Source organism: Chenopodium quinoa, unplaced genomic scaffold (assembly GCF_001683475.1).
Source record: "Chenopodium quinoa cultivar QQ74 unplaced genomic scaffold, ASM168347v1, whole genome shotgun sequence".
NCBI classification, from domain to species: Eukaryota; Viridiplantae; Streptophyta; class Magnoliopsida; order Caryophyllales; family Amaranthaceae; genus Chenopodium; species Chenopodium quinoa.
Window position 1 is genome coordinate 2,998,956 of NW_018743792.1, and position 19,645 is coordinate 3,018,600.

The window sequence follows — 19,645 nt, forward strand, 5'->3', positions numbered from 1 at the left end:
CTCGGCCTTGAGATTTGTGATGGTCGCCTCCAGCTCGTCATTCTTCTTCTGGGCCGCCTCTAACTGAGCCCGAACAGCGGCGGTAGCCTGCGCCTGATAATAAAGAATATCAATGGTCAGTACTTCATTTTGGGCAATTTGAAACATTGCCTTATCACAGTCAGAGGCGGCCATAGCTTTTGCAGCCTTTACCTCTTTGTTCTTCCGATCAAGCGGCTTGCGAAGGCCGTTAACTCGGAGCAGGCGCCTGTCTTAGGGGTCCGGCTGAGATAGTTCATATGGGCGAAAGCCTCGAAGCTCGGCTCCACCCCGTGCAGTTCGCACCCGGCCACATAGCCGAGTACGTTGACCCAGGAGTTTGGGGCTAACTGCCATAACCCCAACTCATACCCATCCAAAATCCGCTGAACAGCCGGATGTAATGGTAAGCGAAGCCCTGCCTTGATGGCCGCCTCGTAGCAGCCAAAGCAGGCGCTATCATAACTGGAACCAGCCGGCCAGACGACTGTGTCTTCTGGATCCGGCACAAACACTAGAAAATCGAGGCCCATGGTGTGGTTTGCAATAAAGCTCTCCACTTTCTCTTGCATGGCTGTGATTCGGCCCCGAGGTACTGTGCAGTAGTAGGGGGTATTTAGCTCTCAGTAAGAGGCGGATGGTTCCGCCCAATTGTCCCCCTTCTCAACTGCGTGAGAAAGTCTCGCCTCTTGCAGGCGGCTGTTTTTCTCTTCTGTACCCAAAGAAGCATGGCCAGAAGAGCTTGACTCGGAATCGTCCTCCGACGAGTCCGAAGAGGACGACTCTTCCCCTCTCCCGGAGGGGCCCGCCTCCTCTCTTTGAAAAGGAGCAGATTTGTTAACTGTTAAATGGGAAGGGGTCACTATGACTCCCCCCACAGAATTGCCGGCATCCAGGCCGCCTTGTTTCACTTCCACATCTGGCGCCTGGTCAGATGTTTCACTAAGCGGCACCCTGTGGGAGGAGCCGTCTGAATTTGAGATCCTAGCTGTCTTTTTCGTTCTGGCCATCCTGCTCTGCATAGACACAGATACAGTCGAACTTTGTATAAAGGGCAAAGATGGGTCCGGAAAAGGGCAGGCGGCACTCCTAGTCCTAGATTCAGCCGTCCCCGGTGACCGGCTGATCACTAACCTAGGTCGTGTCGTGTGCTTCCGTGGTGCCATTTCAGAAAATAAAAAGAAAATTAAGAGTAAGAGAACTGAGTTACCTGAACGAGTGACGGTTGATGAAGTTCTGAAAATCCTGTGCAGTCGGCTTGTCAGAACAGGCGGTAGGCAGAAAAGGTCCAAAATGTCAGAGCAAGTTCAGGGGTCCGAATGTTCTCAAAAAGTTCTCAAAGTGTGAAAATGACTCAAGACAACTCTCCCTTATATAGGTGAAGTGAGAAGGCGAAGGGTCACTTTCAGAATTCAAAATTTGGGCGAGAAAATCTCTCGTCCTTTCGCCGACTGACACCTGTAGCAGGTCGTCGCCTGTTACAGTGCGACACAACGCTGTCACAGGTAACAGGTGACCAATCACGTGCCACCTGTGAGGGGCAAATGATTAGGGGATTTTGCTCCTCCCAATCGGAATGCGCCACGTGGACCAAACAGGTCCTGCCAAGTGTCCCCCAGTTGGAACAGTCAGGGCTTCCCACGTGGCACGCGCTTATTCGTCCACCTTGGACCTGTTATGTCAAGACATGTGGCATACTCCATGCCTAATGGAGAAACCGGCCACCTAGGCCCAACTTCCGAGGGAAGCCCAATCAGCCCTAGGTTTACCTAAACCTAGGATGGACACGTTTTCCAAGGTTATAAATACCTCCCTTAATCCTCATAAAGAAAAAGAACAGAAACATTACGGAAAAAACACATTAATTACACACAGTAATAAGCGGCTGATCTCGCTAACAAAGCAGATTACCTACCTTAAACACTCTCACCTAGAGAGACCAAATCACTTTAATTTCCGCATTAATTACTCCTTAATCAGGTACTAACTTGACCGTTGGAGGCGGAGCTCCCAGGAGTCTCCGTTATTTTGCAGGTACAGGCGTCCAGTTCCAGTCTCGGAATTGTAACTCTCCTGCAGGACATCAGAAAACCCCGAAACACCAATCTTACAAATTCTGATTTCACCCTCGGCCTTCCATTCCCTTATCATGTGAAATCGCCGCTTGACATGTTTGACCTTCTGGTGTTCCCTTGGCTCCCTGGCCTGAGCAATAGCTCCATTGTTATCACAATAGAGGTCTATCACAATAGAGGTCTATTGAAAGACCCTTGATAGAGGGTACAACACCAAGTTCACTAATGAACTTACGAATCCAAATAGCCTCCTTAGCTGCTTCCGAAGCTGCCAAGTATTCGGCTTCAGTTGTAGAATCTATAGTGGTGCTTTTCTTAGCACTCTTCCAACTAAACGCTCCTCCATTAAGGTAGAATATGTACCCTGACTGCGACTCGGAGTCGTCTCTGTCAATTTGGAAGCTCGCGTCAGTATAACCTTCAACAACCAAATCATTACAGCCACCATAGACCAAAAATTTATCCTTTTTCCTTCTCAGGTACTTTAGAATATTCTTGGCCGCAGTCCAATGCACCTCTCCTGGGTTTGATTGGTATCGGCTCGTAGCACTCAAGGCATAAGATACATCCAGCCTAGTACATATCATGGCATACATGATCGATCCAGTAAGCGAAGCATATGGAATCTGATTCATCCTCTCTCGCTCATCAGGTGTCTGTGGACACTTCTTCTTGCAGAGAGTTATGCCATGTGACATGGGTAGTTGCCCTCTCTTGGCCCCTTCCATGTTAAATCGTGCCAGTACCTTATCAATATAAGTACTTTAGCTCAATCCAATCATCCTTTTAGATCTATCACTATAGATCTTGATGCCCAATATGTATTGGCCTCTCCCAAGTCCTTCATTGAAAAGCACTTACTAAGCCAGCCCTTTACGGACTCTAACAGTTTAGTGATGTTTCCAATGAGTAATATGTCATCGACATAAAAGACTAGAAATGCGATGTCACTCCCATTGACCTTCTTGTAAACACAAGACATGTCTGGATGCTTGATAAAACCAAACTTACTAATGACTTCATCGAATAGCAGATTCCAACTTCTGCTTGCCTGCTTTAGTCCATAAATGGACTTCTTAAGCTTGCATACCTTCCCAGCCTTGCTTGGATCAACAAAATCTTCTGGATGTGTCATATACACAGTTTCATCAAAAATCCCATTAGGGAAGGCGATTTTGACATCCCTTTGTCATATTTCATAATCATAATATGCAGCAATCGCTAGGATAATCCGGACGGACTTAAGCATTGCAACTGGCGAAAAGGTTTCATCATAATCAACGCCGTGAATTTTCCTGTAACCTTTTTCCACCATTCTAGCTTTGTATATAGATACATTTTCATATTTGTCTATTTTCAACTTGAAAATCCATTTGCATCCAATAGGTTTGTAACCTTCGGGCAAATTGACTAAGTCCTAGACTTGATTTTCAGATATGAAGTCCATCTTGGATTTCATGGCATCTTGCCATTTTGCAGAGTTGGGGCTCGTCATAGCTTGTTTGTATGTCGCTGGCTCATCCGCAATCCATAACTAGGATGTCTTGATCTTCGGTTAAGACAATACTAAGGTATCTATCTGGTTGAGATCTTGGCCGTTGCGACCTAAGTAGGGTAATAGGCTGAGCATTTGCATTGTCGGTTTGACTCTGACCAATGTCATTAGCTGCTTCTAAAGCACTTTGATTGTCAGTTTTGTCAGGTTGACTTTGTTACTCGACCTCTCGAACTTCGTCGAGTTTGATTTTCCTCCCACTTGTCATTTTGGAATTGTGTTCCTTCTCCAAAAACACACCATCACGGGCAACAAACAATTTGTTCTCGGATTTTTTGTAGAAGTAATACCCCTTGGTTCTTTTGGGTAGCCCACAAAGAAACATTTGTTAGATTTTGGGTGAAGTTTGTCAGAAAAAATCTCTTGACATATGCTTTGCAACCCCAAATCTTAAGAAAAGACAACCGTGGAGGTTTCTTCTTCCATAATTCATATGGAGTCTTTTCGACAGCTTTTGACGGAGCACGGTTAAGTGTTAGTGCCGCAGTTAGAAGTGCGTGTCCCCAGAAAGAGATAGGAAGTTCACTAAGACCCATCATTGATCGAACCATGTCTAACAAGGTTCGATTCCTCCTTTCGAACACTCTGTTCCATTGTAGAGTTCCGGGAGGTGTCAACTCTAAAAGAATACCATTTTCTTTAAAGTGATCGTCGAATTCATGGCTCAAATACTCGCCACCTCGATCCGATCGAAGTGCTTTGATTTTCTTGCCAAGATGATTTTCAACTTCACTCTGAAACTCTTTGAATTTCTCAAAAGATTCAGAATTGTTCGACATAAGGTAGACATAGCCATATCTACTATAGTCGTCTGTGAGGGTAATGAAATATCGACAACCATTCCTTGTAAGTGAACTCATTGGTCCACATACATCCGTATGTATTAGACCTAATAAGTCACTAGCCCTTTCTCCCAAATTGGAAAGTGGTTGCTTTATCATCTTTCCTAACAGACATCCTTCGCAATTTTCAAACGACTCCAAGTCGAATGAGTCAAGAATACCCTCATGAAGAAGTTTCTTGATCCGTTTGATGTTAACATGGCCAAGACGATAATGCCACAAGTAGGTTTGATTCGACTCAATGGTCTTAGCTCTTTTGGCGGTATCATTAATTTGTCTAAACATATGTAAAACATGCAATTTTATAGAACATATAAGCAAGACATTTCAAAACCAACCATTTTTTAAGTCTTGTGATCAAAGTAACCCGGTATCCAACACCATAGATCAAAATTATGTTCAAAAGCATGAGAAACAATCATTGTTTAATTACAAGCCATAGACAAAATAAATGTGCCTACAAGCACGATCGAAAGACCATCTTTTTCGTCTGCTTGTAGTTGCACATCCACTTGTGAAGCCCTCTCACTTGGTTCCTGAAAAGGAAACATAAAGTGAGTTACACATGGTATCCAATACCTATGAATAGCTTTATACACAAGTGTTAATGAAGATACCTGAGGCAGATGCCAATTTCCTCTCCTCCTCATCCTTTCGGAAGAGCTGGCATTCCCTCTTGTAATGGCCTTGTCCACCACAATAGAAGCATCGCATCTTCACCTTGTTCTTGAACTCCCTCTTCCTTGCTCTCAAGGGCCTTTCACTTGCTCCATAGGAGGTGGCTCAACTAAGCAATTGCACCACCTCTCTTAAAGAGCTTGTCTCCTTTCCTGCAGCTATATGCACTCTAAGTGCATCATAGCGCGAGTGGAGTGAAGCAAGCAAGATATAACCCGCCACCTCATCCTCCAATGAGATTCCAAGAAGCTGCATGTGCTTGAAGAGCCTAGTCATTCCCAGAACATGAGGTCGAAGGGGCATACCGAGTCTCAATTTGGTATCGTAGACCCTTGTCCAAAGCCGGCGCCTCTCCTTAGCAAGACAACCCACTTCCGGTGGCTTTATCTTCATGTTCGAGAGTGACCTAGTCACATTAAACACGAGTCCATCATAGTTGCCATTGTCACTCTTGGTGACTCTCACATTGACAACGTCCTCAAGTGCTTTGAGGAACATGTCCGGAAGATAGAAGGATAGCTTTTCCTTCCAATCTTCCGGGATGAAATTAGACATAAGTCGTGAGACTTTCTTGCAATTGGAAGACCATTTATTATGAGCCTTATTGCTCATGATTCCCTTAGAGAAGAAGCTTGGAATGGGAGTATCAAGAGTACTCCAAAAAACAATTCCGAAGAGTTTTCCTAAGTTCCTCTTCCCATTCCTTGAAGTTGACCAAGTTAAGGCAAAAAGCCAACTTGTCGGAGAGTTCCGGGCACATAGAGTTGTTTGAGTTACTTGCAGACATGTTTCTACAATTGAAAGAATTTGAAATGAAAAACCATTCATAAACCAATAAGTTTGAAATTTAAGGCATACATGCAAATTTTCAACCTCATTGAGCATTTACTGCTTCCTTGACATTTCATCACCATTGCCACGATATCTAAGGACTCCTTACTGATATCGTTGAGCTTAACCAAGACGACTTGTATACCTAGTATACCTTACGTTCCTAGGGAAGCGATGATGCCTCGCTTTGGCGTAGCCATCACCACGCGCATTAGTTCGGTAAGTGTCGTTCTTGGAATGGCAAATTTGGCTCAATATTATAGGGACCTAGGGTTTCTATGTTGGTTGATTTAAGTGAACTCAATTAATCATCACAACATTTGAAATCCTAAACATACATCTATAATACAATTCAAGCATATGTAAACATAATATATATAAATCATAAGTATAAGATGCATTTGGCAACTAGCATGACCCCTTAAGTCTTCAAATCTTCAAGGGTCTTTGATGCAACTTCTTGGCTTGTCTTCTTAGAAACGCCGTCTTCGAGACATCTCCGCCAACTATGCATCTAGTAGCTACTACGACTAGGAATAATCTAAATATTAAGATATAAAAATACGCAACGGTACGCAGACCATATTTAGATTTACAAAAATACATAACGGATCACAGTCCGTATGTACTATCCTAGTCGGGCCCACTAGTTGCCATTTTCACAAAACTTGTGAAACAATATACATTCCATTCATCCATTCACTATTTGTCAATGGCCCATGCATTTTACAATGTTAAACAAGTAACAATGCATAACACGCGCAAACTAGTAACTAACTTAGGTGGTTAATCCAATTAATGCGCGTAATTAAAACTAATCAAAGTTGTTAACCATTTTATGTGGTTAAAACAGAATTAGTTCATGCAATTAACGAAGCTCCCACTAAATTCCGCATCCAACTTAATTAATCCAATTAACTAAGTCGGTTAACCCAAATTTTGTCAAAAATATTTTTGCAAGAGCCGAAAGAACCGAGGCCTAGCCTCGTTAAAATAATTAAATAAAATAATTAAAACGGCCCCAATTATGCAAAATAGTAGGCCACAACATGCCCCAAGTGCCTAGCATAAAGCCACGGAGATAGGCTTGCAAGGCACTAAGGTCGTGGCTGCTTGCCTAGGGTGCTCGGCTGCGCACCATGGCTGCCTTGCAGCCCCTTAGGTGTCGTGGTTGTGTGTGCTGGCATACCTACCTAGCAGAGCACGCCACGCTTGCTGGTACCACACGCATCGCAGCAAACTATGCATGCTTGCATGCATGTTGGTGCTGGTAGCGTGTGCAGGGCTTGCCAGGGCTCGCTACCTTGCAGCCCAGCAGCATGCGGGCACCTTCACACAGCACATACATCATCCTCGCATAGCCATAGCACCAAGCGCAGCCTTGCACACACACACATCGTAGCACCATGCACCACACTTACAGACACTAACGCATCTACGAGGCTAGGCAGCCCATCATGCACCCATAGCCTAAGGGTGTGGCTTGGGCGATTTTGCCTCGATTTGCGTGCACTTGCCTCGGGATTTTAATTCCCTATTTATGTGTGATAAAAAATTAATTCTAAATTTATTTTAGAACCAATTTAGAGCAAAATAAAAATAAAACAAGTCCAACTTAATTAAATTCAATTTTAATAGTGCACAAGCCTAAATTATTCAAGAACCATTCTTTAAATCAATTTAGGTCTATCTTGATGCTACAAAATTGAAGGGCTATACTCATAATTAATTTAACCAAATATAAATTAATGATGAGATTTGACAAAATTAAATGGGTTGGAAAAATAAACCCTTTCATCCAATGAAAAATTTCCAACACTAACTAGTGTATAATTGAAAAATTACATCTTCCAATGTGAAGATTAATTAAATTTCAATAACAAGTTTTGAACTTTTAAGACTTTAATCAACTCAAAATGATTAAATCTAAAAATTAGTTCAACATGGAATTTAGCAATCAAAGTTCCAACCAAATAAACAATTAAAGATTGTATCTTTAACATATTAAGGACTTCAAAATTACAAGTTCACCATAAACATTCACACTTGAAGCAATTTATTTGCAAAAATGTGAAAATTTCAAGTTTATGTGAAAAATGAACTCACCAAATTAAACATCAATTATGACTTTATAAACATGCTTAATAAGGTTTATAATTGCAGTAGATTAGGGATGTAACCATACATTTATTCTACCTTTAACATACCATAATTAATCAAGGTTTAAAGATTTAAATTTTTTTTGTAAAAAACGAAAAACCCCTCGAAAAACATGTTTCTGGGTGGATTTTGGCTTCTGGATAGTTCTCAAAGAGGGTCATAAACGATTTAGAATATCGATTCCACCCAAAAATCACTATTTTTGAGTCGAAATCTAGGTTCGTTGGCCCAAATAAGTAAAATACGAGATTAAAACTAATTAAAACGAGCTTCTAAACTAATTAGAAAGCAAAACCAGAATTTAAATCCAATTTAAATCACCTCAATTAATTATTAGTTACAATAATTAAAATGAGCGCGGCTCTGATACCACTGTTGGGTTTCGTAGCGTCCAACGCTACGCAGAATAGAAACCCGCCCAAGACCCGCTCACTAATTAAAGCAACTAAACATGCAATCACATAATTAACAATATAAGAGAGAGAAAGAGAAAAGACATTCTCACCCTTGACGCGTGATTCGCTTGATTCACGAGCTCTTACTTCAAAGCTCGTGCCTCGCAAGTGCGACGGCCTCCTACGGCTCGCACCCTTCACCCGACCCGAACGGTCTTCATCCCGAAGGTTAGTCGAGACAGGACCAAACAAAACTAGAGTATTACGAACTTAAAGGTTTTCTCACTTTTCAAGGAGATGCCTTTTTGAGTTCAAGCTCCAAGTGGCACAAGGAGGAAGAGAGTAGGTGAGGACCACCAACGGGGGGGACCAAATCACCTTCCTCCCCAAGCGACACACCAACCCCTTTGGTCCCCTCCCATTGACCGGCTGACCATGCCACATGGATGGTTGGAAGCCTGCCTTGGCTGCCAAGGCTGCCATCTGGCGCCTAGCACCAAGGCTGGGCTGCCAGCTAGCACGCCCATGCATGCGTGCAGCTAGCAAGCCACGCATGCGGGCTGATGCCTAGGCACTGCTATGTGCATGTACTGGGCTGCTGCAATGCGATGCCTAGCACGCATAGCGTGCTGTTGCTTGGTGCCCCAACGCTGGCACGCAAGCACAGCATGCAGTGATGGCTGGCCCAGCTTGGCTAGTAGGCACGCACAGTGCTATGCGCTGCATGCTTGGTATAGCGAGGCCTAGCAAGCACTTACGTGCTGCTGGCCTTGCAATGCTTGCGGGCTGTGCTTTTCCATGCCCAGCATGTTGCGATGGCTGGTGCTGCTAAGCTAGCAAGCACTCCCAGCCATGCTTGCACAACTATAGCATGTACACACGCATGGCACGCATCTTGCGACGCTTAACGAGATGTGCGTGTGCTAGGCGATGCTAGGCACGCATGACACACATGTTATGGTGAACTCGCCTAGCCTAGCACTCACATAGCTAGGCCAATGCGAGGCTACAGCTTGGCTCGAACTTGTCGTTTGCTTGATTCCACGTCTCGTCGAATTCTAAATTCCACGTCTCGACGCTCTAAGCTCAATATCCGAAGTCTTTGTTCGTAATACTCTAATGACTCATCTAATCCTTCGGATTGATTCGTCGATTCAGATCAGTTATTCGATTGGGGTGCGACCCAAAGGGTTAAGTCAAGATTAAGCCGTAATATTAATTATGCATTAATATTACTGATCGGAAGCACCCTCCACCTAGGCATTCCGATCACTTGACCTCACTGAGGAATTAGTTTTCTAATAATTCCGAACCTTTTATCGGAATAATACACTTGCTGGAAGGCCACCATTCCTTTCACCAGGCATGCGAGCACTATTCCCGCCTAAAAAAAATAAAAAAAATAAAAAAAAAAACCTCATCTCTCATACTTGAGCAGGAGTAATCGAATTCCTCCCTGCAAGCTCGTCATCTCTCATACTTTAGTGGGAGTAATCGAAATTCCTCCCTACAAGCTTGTCATTTCTCATACTTCAGCGGGAGTAATCGATTCCTCCCTGCAAGCTCTTCATTTCTCAGGCTTTAGGGGGATTAATCAAAATTCCTCCCTGCAAGCTCGTCATTTCTCAGAGTTCAGCGGGAGTAATCAAAATTCCTCCTTGCGAGCTCACTCTCCATCCAGTATCAGCAGGAATAATCAATCATCCTCTGACACATGGAGGGCATGTACTTCATAGACAAGGAAAAGCCATCATTAGCAAGTGACAAAATAAATCCATCTTCATCACCTCGTAGCATGACCTCCCAAGTCTTAGAACCGCATAGACAATCCTGAGACTTGCAGGGCTAGAGGTATACAAGGTGACTTAGCCGGACGATCCGTTGAGCAATTACCGATAAGGTTACACGCTCAGAATAGCTGGCATGAGGAATCTTATACCACCTATTGAGGGGCTAGTTGTAGGGGATAGCTCCTACAGAGCTATTTCCCTCCCATCTGAGTTCATCAACAGAGGTCGCACTGCGCAGACAAGAGCCGGCATGAGTGACCTCATACCACCTCTTAAGGGGCTAGTTGTATGGCATAGCTCCCGCTGATCTATCACCAGGCTCCCGGTCTGACTCACGGGGTGCGCACTCACCGCTGGAAGGACACTTAGAGGGGCTCACCTGCCCGATAGAGTCATCCCGCAGGTTGACCAAGTAAGACTCTCCATAACGGAGATCGTACACCTATAAATAAGGGATAATGTACAAAGGAAAAGAGGTTAGACACACAAGTTATTACACCCTCTCTATCTCTCTAAGTACGCTTTCTCTCTCTAAACACATTCTAACTTAAGCATCGGAGGGGAGGTTCCTCGAGCCACCCCCAAGGGCAGTCACGTGTGTTACCTTGCGCATGTTTCCAGCTGGACCCACCTAGCCCCAGTCGAAACCCTTGGATCCGGACCCAGAACAACTGTCTCCCCTATCCTCCAGTGGTTCTTCGGAGTATCCCTCACCTAGGTCTGTAGTTACTAGGTAGTGTTTGTTTTTATCTTTGGGGTGTATAGCCGCCAAAGATTTTGTTATGTGTCTGTCTGAACTTAACACTTTTTATTTCTTCTTTACTGGGCTTGTCCAGCTTGACTTGGTTTCTTTTGTTTCAACTCTTGGCTGAATGTTTCTTCACCTTGGTGGGTGGAGGTTTAGTCTGTGTATGCTTTTTAAGTTTGGCTGAATGTTTTTTCACCTTAGTGGGTGAAGGTTCATCCTAAATATATATATGTATTTGAATGACTTTGTTGTTACTTTGTTAATTGCTCACTTTCTTTTGCATGTTTCTTTTCTAGGAGTTTTGCTGAGTCACGATATAGTGACCCTAATCCTTAACTCAGAATCTCCTTCCCCCTGCTATTCCCCCTTCTAGATGAAACCACTTAGGTTGAGTTTCCACGCTGAACGGGGAATGTATATCCTTTTCGCTTATGCGCTTTCTTTAGCGTTTCTTACTTCGTTTGTTGTGCTTGTGCATTCGTTTTAACGTAGACTCACACACCTTGCTGCTTAGTGTTTCGGGGTTTTATGTGTCCCTCGGGAGAGTTACAACACCAACACTGGATTCTGGATGCCTGTACCTGCAAAACAACGAAGACTCTGGTTGGGTGGAGTCTATAAAAAGTGCGGAAAGTAAAGTATCTTCTCGGATTCCGAGAGATGTTGGCTTTCGTAGTGACCCTCACTACGCGGAAAGAAACCTGCTAAGACCCGCCCCCATAATAAATGCAATTAACAAGCAAAACATAATTAAACAAAAGAAAGGATAAAATATTATACCTTTGACGCGTACTTCGCTCAACAATGAGCTCTTACTTGAACCCCAAAAATACGAGGTCTCCAACGGGATCGTACCCTCGAACCCGACCCGAGCGTCCTAAGTCTCAAAGGTTAGTCGAGACCCGGATAAATAAAACTATGAGTTTTACGAATCAAGGTTTACTCAAATCAAGAGTTGCCTTTTAATTCCACTCAAGGTTGTTTTTTTTCCAAATACCCAAGCCTTTGGTATTTATAGGGAAATGCACCCTTGATTTTCATTTCCCAACCAATGTGGGAGAATGAATAATTTTGACAATTAATTGAATTCCAAATTAAATTAATAATTAAATCAATCACAATGCAACAAGTGTCAAGGGGAGAGAGAGAGTTAGGTGAGGACCATGAAGAGGTGGGGGGACCATTGCCTTGCTCCCCAAGGCTTTTCCCAAGCCTTGGTCCCTACCCTCACAAACCGCCTCAAGCAAAGGGCTGCTGGGCTGCTGCCAGCTAGCACGCCAGCTAGCAGTGCCAGCTAGCCCAGCCAGCTAGCACCACCCCAGCCAGCAGCCTCGCATCCCCAGCCAGGCAATGCGTGCTGGCGCTGGGCGATGCTTGTGTTGCTGCTGCGTGCCAGTGCTAGGCGCTGCTAGCTGCTGGCGCTGGTGCTAGCCCTTCCCTCTCTCGCCATCGCACACGCACACACCCTCTCGCATAGCCAACACAGCTAGGCCAGCATATGCACAGCCTTGCCAGCACACTCACGCACGCAAGGCCTAGCATCCGTGCTGCTAGCGAGCCACGCATGTTGGGCTTGGTGCTGCTTGCTAGCCTGTTGTGCTTGGTGCTGCCATGCGAAGGCACGCACGCAAGCACACAGCTACGCGAAGGCTTGGTGCTGCATTACGAGGCTGCTGGGCGATGGTGCACACACACAAGCACACACACATGCGCCTAGCACTGCGATGGTGCTGTGCGTGGTGCTAGGGTGCTGCGATAGTGCCCACGCACATGCACACACACATGGGTGTTGTGCTTGGTGCGATAGGGCTGCGATAGCGCCTAGGCATGTTGCTAGGGCTGCGATAGCGCCTAGGGCACTCATGCCTCGCCTAGCACACCATGGTACGCCTAGGCTTGCGATGAGCTAGCCTAGCCTAGCTACGACCACGCTCATACTTGTCGCTTCTGATTTTGCGACGCTCGGTCTCGATGCCCTAGGCTCGATATCCGACGTCTATATTCGTAAAACTCTGTCGACTCATTAAATCCTTCGGATTAATTCGCCATCTCGAATCGGTTGTTCGTTTGGGTTCGACCCGAAGGGTTCAGTTAAGATTAAGCTGTAGTATTAATTATACCTTAATATTACTGATCGGAAGCGGCCTCCACCTAGGCATTTCGATCACTTGACCTTACTGAAAAATTAGCTCCGTAATAATTCTGAACCCTCTACCAGAATAATACACTTGTTGGAAGGACACCATTCCTTTCAAGAGAATATCTGCAATTAATGATTGCTCTGTTTTTGTGAATATTTCAGAATGTGTCTCATGATGGGAACATCTCCGTATTTATAGGGTCTCGAAATACGTGCTGCCATCCTAGGTTACGGAAACCTAGGAATGGTGGGCTATCTCGGGAATTGGCCATGAAAGCCACCTTTTTCCCAATGATTGGAGATGCCACGTGTCAGCGGGGGATTGGTTCTCTGTGAACCTCTCCTGAGGTGACACGTGTTGCCATCTCATTAGGCCACGTGGCCCTGGGTATTTTTACCCTAAATATTTGCCCCTCACGGGTGTGACGTGGCATGCCACGTGGCACCAATGACACCTGTCAGGCGGCCATTGGAGAACGGTTTTTAACCGTTTGTCTTCCAGGGAAATTACAGGGATGCCCCCTGAATTACCTTTCTATAAATAGATTTTTACCCCTCCCTTTTTTTGGTTGGACATTTTCAAAACTAAGAGAGAGACGTCCGTTTTTAAAGAGATAAACTCTGACAACCGTCTGTATTTCTTTCAGACAATTGCCTTCTTTTTCCGTTAGGTACAGACGGTATAACGCCTGTGTTTGACAGACAAGGAAATTCTTGAGAACCGTCTTAGAGGTTTGCAAGCAATTCTTCTTTTTCTAGGGGGCACATCCGGGTAACCGTCTGTGCACCCAACAAACAAAACTTCCCAGAACCGTCTGGGTATCCTTATAGCAAATTCACTTGCTTTCAAGACGAGTACCTCCGGTCTTCCGTCTGAGCACCTTACAAGACACTGTTCAATTTCCGCCTGCTAGTAACAGCCGGACACCGCTTGACTACATTTCAACTCATCTTTGAGGTACCTTCTCCTCCCTTCTCATCTCTTTCATATATTTCCGTTTGTGTACATATTTCTCAATAAATAGATTCACCAACAGCACACACGGCACACCACAATTTAGAGGGCAACCGATCCCCTGGTACGGCTGAGTCTAGGACTGGGGGTTCCGCCTCTAGGTACTGGGATCACTCTTGCTCATCTCCCAATCCAACCGTCTTCGTGTCTATACAAGACACTATGGCTCGGACTAGATGGACAGTTGTAGATCCAGAGTATAGGGAGGAGAACTCGAAAGAAGTACCGCCTGAGGAGGAACAGGCAGAGATGGAAAGGGGATCTCTTAGGGGTACCCCCAACACTCCCAGTGATGGAATCCTAGGATCTGATAACGGAGACGGTGAAGAAACCGTCTCTAAAGCTAGTTCTGAGGAGGCAGATGAAACTCCCCCAGTTGAGAGAGAAGGTAGTGAGACCGCCTCTACTTCTGAAGAAAGCAGCAGCTCACTATCCCCGATTGTGGATAACGAAGAAGAGGAGAGGCCAACCTGGAGTAATAAAGGATATCTGTTTGAGATCCATGTCTCTGCCAGAGACAGGGCGAATATGGAAAGGCACCTTGAAACCTTCTTCCTTCAACGTTCCCTTGGGGAGTGATATACCGTCCGGGTGTCGCATGAGTTGGGAGCCAACGCCGACAAATACTTCGGCTACTATGAGGCAGCCTTTTTAGCTAGACTCCGCTTCCCTCTCCATAATGCAATAAAGGCAATCCTGCGAGGATATGGCCAAGGCGTGTGGCAGTTAACTCCTAATTCTTGGGTTAACATCTTGGGCTACATCGCCGCCTGTGAGATGCAGGGTCTCCATCCCGGTTGAAAGGGCTTTGCCAACATGCATTACCTAAGCTGCAGCCCAGGCGAGTGGAGGGCTTGGTATACCCTGACCACCTACCCTAAGTACCTGATGACCTTAGACAAACCGTCTAAGTGGTCAGACTGGAAGAGACGTATCTATTTGGTTTCTGCCCCTAAGAAACGAGAGAACCTAGAACTGCGCGCATACAACTAGAAACTAGACCTGCTGGGTCAGAAATGCAAGCTTCCCCAGGTCCCAGATGAGGACTTTGAGAAAATAATTGAGGCGGGGTTTTTTTAACTCACCACCACCGCTCTCTCAACCGGGGAGTTGATAAGTGTACCCAAGAACTGGGTACCCAAACATGAGTTCTTGAAAGATGAGGCATTTTTGTCCGCCTGTGGGCTAAGCACCAAATTTTACAGACGTACGTAGTACATGCATCTGGCAATATTAAGTCGTCTTAGTTGTCTTTTACTTGTGATTTTTGCATGATAATCTAACAGACGATGACTTTTGCAGACACCGCCTTAAGGATGCTCCCAGCAGACAAGACGCCTGCTCGCTCTGCAGCGGATATCTCCAAAGAGAATACGGAGAAGAAAAGAGCTGCTCTAGAGGCTAAAGGCCAGGTATAAACACCTGTCCTTGCCCCTTTACTCCTCAAATTTATTTTTTAAGTATACAGACGGTTTTAACCGTCTGTATTTTTTCTTGCACCGACTGTGTACATATTATCTGGTACTTTTAAGGATGGAAGCAAAGCTCCCCGATCTCTTTCCAAGATGATCAGGCCAGGACTAGGGGGTGAGGATACCGGCTCCAACAAGTCTCAAAAGACCGCCTCCGCTCAGACGGCTTCTGGGCTTCCGCTTGGAAAGGGCCGTCTGACTGTTGGGGGAAAGAGCATAAGAAATGCCGATATCGGGTTTGACCTTGCGTCTAAACAGCCGGGTGTCTCTAAGGCACCAAAAGGTGGCCAGCCACCCAAAATTGTAAGCGGTTCTGCAGTAGCTATAGGCGACCTGAGCCTTCAGCCTCAATCCCAAGGTACGGCTAACCCCTTCAACTCTCTTGAGCCTTGCTGGCCCATGCGGGTCAAGTCACACTCTCATCTTCAGTCAGAAGGTTCCTCTAGCAGCCATTAATCCATTGGAGGAGCATATGTAGCTTATTCACCATCTCTTTCTAGTGCAGATCTATCCCCCCGGTGGCCGGATGTGCAGTAGTACTCCAAGGCCATGCTGAAGGCCATCTCTAAGGAGGACAAGGAGGCCATCCCGGGAATACATACGTTCAATGTTGACCGCATCCTAGCCAACCTAGCTAAGGTATTGTAGTTATACTTAATTTTTTCCAAGTGTATTTCCGGCTGCTCTTCTAACCCCGTTTGTATATATGTAGACAATGATGTGAGTGGAGGGGCTGAAAAAGCCTTATGCCAGGAAGCAGGAAGAGGTAAGGCGGGCCAGAAGGGAGGCGTCCGAGTCCCATAATGTAGCTGAGTATCACATGGTAATTCATGATCTTGAAACTAAAGCTAAGCTCATGTCACAAGCGGACTCCATCAAACAGCTCCAGGCTACCCTCAATGGGTCAAATATGAAAGTCTCCAACCTGCAGGACCAACTCGATAATGCTGAGTTGGAGCTGAAAAATACCTAGGTCGATCTAAAGCTAAAGCTCCTGGAGGATACCAAAAAGGAGAATGCCACGCTCAAGGCAGACGTCAACCGTCTGCAGAAGGAGATGGCCGCCTCCCGCGACAACTTCAAGGCCACTATAGCGGCCGAGCATAACCGGCTCATTGAGGAGAATGAGCAGGATTGCGAGGATCGGATGAAAATGGCCTGGTCGCTTGTGTATCCAGAGGCGGATTATACCATCTAGGAGCTAGCCTACAGGTACGCTGATCTTGCCATCCTGGCAAAGGAAGGGGGTCACCCGGAGCTTGAGCCCTTTGAGGAATGGGTCCAGAAGGAGATGGCAGCCAGTGAGGAGGATGAGGAGGCTGATGGAGATGCAGAGGAGGACGTAGTGGCGGTTGATCAAGCTCAGCCAGCATAACCCGAGTGCCCCCATCCGACCAGGACTAGCCTAAAGATGTGCCTCCGCCTCAGCCTTAAGCTTTTGTCTTTGTTTCTGGCCTGCGTGCCGTGTATTTCATGTAATTCTATCAACAACATTCTTACTTCCCCGGATGTGTATCCAGATAACAATTTCTCCCGGCCTTTTGGCCAGTTTTTTTATTAATATGATTAGTCGACTGTGTCGGTTTTGCCAAATTTGCTTCAATTTCTTCAAGTTTTTGCAATTCTTCAATATGCATATTTTGCTATGTAGGCTGATACATGCGGTTTACCGGATGCAGTAGGTGTATTTTGCCCCTGGACGAGTGTTTGTTTGGTAATTAACCCAAGCGGGTAGTCGTCCAATGAGCATCCGGATGGAACGACAGGCGGTCATTAGCTGCATCTGAATCAAATCTCAGTATATAATTCTAAGTTGGAATAACAGGCGGTTTTCTCTATGGTGCCTGGGTTCCTACTTTGATTTTTCGGGTCAACCGGTTGAGAATTACCCCTTGGGATAATCAGTCTTTGCCAATTGTCTAATAGCAAGCGGCCATTGGCCATGTGTAGTTTAAGTCTTCAATTGTAACCGTTTGTATTACTTCTGAGTAAAGACTGGTTATATCCAACCAAGATACTAGTTACCGTTTGCTACAGAACATGTGGTAATTGTAGTTATCCAAGTTTCCATTTGATCATTCAAACGGCTGCGAGTTGTCTAAATCCAGAAAATCGGTAGGGCTGTTTGTAGCAATGTTTTCTAGTTTATAGAACAATGTGCCACCCAAATGGGAGATGCTCTCTGCGAAGAATTTACCCGGATGGGCATCGCCGGTCGCCTACTCATGTTGGAGCAGGCGGTTGTTTTAAGGTTATCTGGCCATTGGCCTCATAGGTAGCTACTAAGTATTGGACTTAGCTTGCATCTACTCATGTTTGGAGCAAACGTAAAATTTTTACAAGTCCGTTTATACATTGCAGAAATACGTGAAAATAAAGCATCTTTTCATTAATAAACTCTATTTACAAAAATTTACAAGTCTTAGAAGTAGTACTTTTTTAAGTTGTCTACATTCCAAATTCTGGCTAGCTGTCTGCCGTCTGGAGTTTCCAGGCGGTAGGTGCCGCCTCTCACTTCTTCATAGATCCGTAGGGACCTTCCCAGTTGGGAGTCAACTTCCTTTGCTCATTGGCCCTACCGGTCAATAAATATCCTCACAATTGCAAAACAATCTCACCTTTGACAAATATCTTCTTTCAATGATCCCTTTTTACCTACAACTTGTTAGACAGGTAAATTTTTTTTTTTTTATGGTATTACTGTCGGATCAGAGATGCAATCCAACACCCCAAAACCCTCCTAATTCTCTTTTCCATTTCTTCAGTTCATCAATGCACCAAAATAATCAATGAACTAAAATTAAACCTTTCTAATACATACCCACTATTAAAATCTCATTCCCATGTATCCTTAAATCAAAGAAAATCACACTAAACATATAACTATTCAAATTTGGGGAAAAATAAAACGATTAAAATTATAATAATTAGAAGAAATATAAGAAAATTTAGTAATGGAATTGAAACATTGTAGAGCTACATCAGCAAATTAGAGCAGAAAAGTTGTGAATAATAGCAAAAATAATGCAATTAAGCTTGTTGGCGTGTCTTGTGGTGTTTTCGGGGTGATATGTACGTGGTGTTTTCGGGGGTTGCTATTGGGGTTTCGGGGATTGGGTAGGTTTTCGGCGTGCTTGGAGGGCTGGGGTGGTGGTTGGGTTGCGGGGGAAGGGTTGGCTGTTCAGACGGAGACGGCGCAAGGGTGGTTGTTCAGGTGTTAAGAGTGGCAGGGCTGGGGGTTTTAGATTTTTTTTTTAAAAAAAAATTATTTTTGTGTCAAAAAATTTTTAGAGCATCCATATTCATGAACCAAAAAAAAAAAATTTGTTCATGTTACTATTTACACAAAAAAATATTATCTCTCATATACATCAACCAAACAAATAATTTCCAACATCCTCCTCATAACAATAAACCAAAAAAAAAAAAAAAAAAATTGTTCATGTTACTATTTATGTACCGACCTCAATTTTTCTTGTATTAAAAATTAATATACATATATAATTTACAATATATTAATTAGCAAAAGTGAATTTTTGCCAGACAAACAATTTTCACAAATGCCATTCACAATTGTTCATGGAACTATTTATTATTCCCTCATTTTTTAAATATTATTCTACTCAAATAGTAACTCAAATAACTTTTTTTTTTTTGAGACAAAATAATTTTAATTGTTCATTGTTAAGGATGCTTTTACAAAATATTGTAAATTTTTTTTTAAGAAAATAGAATAAACCTATTAAAAATTGACACATGTCTCATCATAACCTAAGAAAACCGGTTACAAAAAACAATCCAACCGATGAGCGATTGTTAATAGAAGATCTTGTCAAAGGTGGGATATTTTTTGAATAATTAAAAGGTGGGATTGTTTATGAAAGACCGAGTAAAGGTTGGATTATTAGTTTCCATTTCTCTCTCTC